Here is a 4,015-nt window from a genome sequence, read left to right as displayed (position 1 = left end):
TCTCCTGGCTTCCTGTTTCATGAAGCTCCCTGGGAGGCATTTTCCTTCTTCATCTCCAAAGGTCACTGGCTTGTGGGCTCTCTGCTTCTCATGGCAATGTCATTCTGCTCTAATCTCTCTGAATCTCTTTCATTCTCCAAAATGTTTCCTCTTTTATAGGACTCCAGAAACTTATCAAGACCCACCTGAATGGGTGTAGACATGTCGTCACCTAATCCAGCTTAACAACCACTCTTGATTAAATCATATCTCCAGGGAGATGATCTGATTACACTTTCAAGCATACAGTATTGAATAAGGATTATTCTGCCTTTACAAAATGGGATTTTGATTAAAACATGGCTTTTCTAGAGTCCATACATCCTTTCAAACCAGCACAGGGAGTTTAATCCATTCACATTTAGTGTTATTACTATAAGGACAGTATTTTCTTCTACCATTTTGCCTTTTGGATTTTATATGTCATATCTAATTTTTCTTCTTTGCCTTTACTGGTAGTCTCCATTTCTACGCTCTTCTCCACACCTCTCTCTCCTGTCTTTTCCTATCTGTCTCTAGTGCTCCCTTTAGTATTTCTTGCAGAGCCAGTCTCTTTGTGACAAATTTTCTCAGCAATTTTTTGCCTGAAAATGTTTTAATTTCCCCCTCATTTTTGAAGGAAAATTTTGCTGGATGTAGAATTCTTGGTTGGCAGTTTTTCTCTTTTAGTAAGTTAAATAAATCATCCCACTGTCTTCTTGCCTCCATGGTTTCTGCTGAGAAATCTATGCATAGTCTTATCAGGCTTCCCTTGTATGTGATAGATTGCTTTCTCTTGCTGCTTTCAAAATTCTCTCCTTCTCTTTGACATCTGACTTTCAAATTAGTAAATGTCTTGGAGTATGTCTATTTGGATCTATTCTGTTTGGGGTAATGTGCACTTCTTGGATCTGTAATTTAAAGTCTTTCATAAGAGTTGGGGAATTTTCAGTGATAAATTACCTCTAATAGTTTTTCTCCTCTTTTTTCCCTTCTGTTCTCCTTCTGGGACACCCACAACATGTATATTCACGGGCTTCATGTTGTCATTCAATTTCCTGAGTCCCTCCTCATATTTTCCCAATATTTTCTTTTGCTTGTTGGATTTCAGATGTCCCATCTTCTGGTTCACTAATCCTATTCTCCCTCTTGCAATCTAACATTGTAGATTTCCATTGTTTTTTTCATCTCTTCTACTGTGCCTTTCATTCCCATAAGTTCCGTAGTTTATTTTTTCAGATTTTAATTTCTTCTTTTTGTTCATCCCTTGCTTCTTTATATCCTCCCTCAATTCACTGATTTGACTTTTGATGAGGTTTTCCATGTCTGTTTGAACATTCTGAATTAATTGTTTCAACTCCTGTATTTCATTTGATTGTTGATTTATTCCTTTGGTGGGGCCATATCTTTAATTTTCCTAGTATGACTTGTTATTTTTTTGCTGGTGTCCAAGCATAATTTCCTTAATTAGTTTATTCTGGAGGTTGTTTTCACTTTTTTTCCCTAGGATTTTCCTGCTGGAACTCTTTGTTATCTATCTGTTCTTTGATATTCAGTTCAGTTTATTCTAGACCTCTAGCTTAGGTTTTGTTTAACAGATCAGAATTTTTCAGCTCTTGTCTTCTTGTTTTTTTGCTTTGACTGTATGGTGCCTTTTTTTTTCCCCTTAGGAGGGTCTTCTTAGGTATTATAGACTGTAGTCAGATTTCCTCAGACCAAATTGGCCTCCTTTCAGGAGGAAAGAGTCACCTGCATCAGTTTTTGCTAAGGGTGGGACCCAGCAGGTTGAAAGACTTTCCTGTGATGCCTCTAGACTCTGTTTTTCTTATCCTGCCCAGTACTTGTCTGCCTGCAGGTACCCCCAGCATAAGGTGATGTGGTACCTTTAACTTCAGCAGACTCTCCCTGCTGGAGGTGTTGTGGAGACAGAGGAGAGGTTGTAGGCTCGCTTTAATCACTTCAGTTTTCCAGACCCTGGAGTCTTAATTCCTTGAGAGAGGTATTCCATCTGAGCTGGGCCCCACCCCTCTTCTGGGGAAGGCACAGCCTCCAGACAAGCTCTCAGACAAGCTTAATTTTACCCTTGCCTGGGGCAGTTGGAGCCTGAGAAGCCTTGCAGGTGTATCCAAAGAGCAGTCAAGCCATAGGAACACAGCCACAAAAAGAAAAAGAAAAAAATCCATTTCAGAGAAGGACCCTCATTCCTTGGGTTTGCCAGTCAAGAGCTTCAGTTGGTAATTGCTCTGTGTATATCCAGGTCCTTTATGCCCCCTCCTTTCCTTTGGGGCCCAGACCCTTTTAAGTATTTTGTGCTGTCTGATCCAAAAAAAACGCTGTTTTTTTTTTTTTTTTTTTTTGTCTTTCCATCAGCACTGGGGCAAAACCCAGCAACCTCAGCTTTCACTCGAAGTTCAGCTGAGCTGGGGGCCTATTTTAGTAGTCAGAATTTGTTAATTAAATCCACAAATTAGACTTGGTAGAGCTCAGCCTCTTGCTGTTAGTAAAGTCCCTTTCCTTTCCCCTCTGATAAGCAGCCTGTGGGGGAGGGGCACCAGCTGCTGCAGCTTGGGAGACTCATAGCTCTGGCCTAGCTTGTCCAGACTGGTGTATATTGTGTGTCCAGTCATTGATGTACCCCAGCAGTTGTTCTGTACTCTTTCTGGTTATTTACTAGTTGCTCTGGAGGGCAAACTAAATCCCACACCTCACTAAGCCACTATCTTGGCTCCCCATTTCTTTTCATTTTCTTAATGGTATCTTCTGCAGAGCAAATTTTTGTTAATTTTGATAAAACCCATCTTATCAATTTTTCTTTCAGGAATCCTACTTTTAGTGCCATATGTAAACCATCTTTGCTTTAATCTGAAGTCACAAAGATTTTTCTCCCATGTTTTCTTCTAGAAATTTTGTAGTTTACACTTTTTATTTGGGTCTATGGTCCATTTTGAGTTATTTGGTGAGAAGGAAGGTTCTAAGTTTATTTTTCTAAGTATAGACATCCACTTGTTCCAACAGTAATTTATTGAATAGATTGTTCTTTCTTCAATACATTGTCTTGGTACTGTTACCAGACAAAGTCCATGGATTCTTCTCCCTGATGCACTGAATAACCAATTTCTGAGACATGGGGGTTTCAAAGAGAGAATGAGTTTATTACTATACATATAACAGGAGAATAGACAGCCTAACAGACTAAAATCTGTCTCCCGGCACAAAGGGGATTCAAGGTCTTAAAGGATTCTAGCAAGAGGAGATGAGGTCATTTCAGATAGTAAATTCAAAGTAGCAAAGCAGAAAAGAAAACATTGTTAACATAAGTTAGCATAAGTTGAAAGGAAAAGGAGGCAGAGCTATCTATCTTTCAATGGCACAGTTTAGCAGATGATTTACAAATGTAAAGGATTGAGGCTAGTTAATGACTGTTTTCCTTACCAATAGAAAATAACAAGATAAAGGACATAAGGCTTATAGTCACAAAGGCACCAGACAAGAGATAAGGGCTTTTACAAACCTTTCAGATGTTCAAACAGCTTAATTACAGTTTAGGGCTTCCAGATACTCTCCCTTATCCATTCCCAAATCCCCAAAACAAAAGGAACATTTATATAATAATTCAGTAAACAAAATCATCCCTTAAATCCTGGCTTCTTGGTTACAATTCCTCCCTCTCATTTGAAAATTATCTCTCAATCTTGAGGGATATCTGGGTGATGTCTCTTCTAACTGCTTCAAGGCTGAAGAAGGGGCATTGTTATTAAGGGGCAAAGGGATGAATGATAAAACTAGTTGTGATTCTTGGAGAGTCCAACATCTTTGGGTCTCAGAGCTTCTCTGGCATTGGAACAATCTGGAGGTTTCAAGTCTCTGAAAAACAAAATTAATAAGTAAAATTTTATAGGGCATTGGATGTCTTTTAGGGTCTCCAGAAATATTGCTGGTAGGAGTTTGCCGTATTGTGGTAGTTTGCAGTTTCTGATTGAAGCTTGCATAAGAGTAA

Source organism: Tamandua tetradactyla, chromosome 1 (genome assembly GCF_023851605.1).
Source record: "Tamandua tetradactyla isolate mTamTet1 chromosome 1, mTamTet1.pri, whole genome shotgun sequence".
NCBI lineage: Eukaryota > Metazoa > Chordata > Mammalia > Pilosa > Myrmecophagidae > Tamandua > Tamandua tetradactyla.
Note: the sequence above shows the minus strand (reverse complement) of the source record.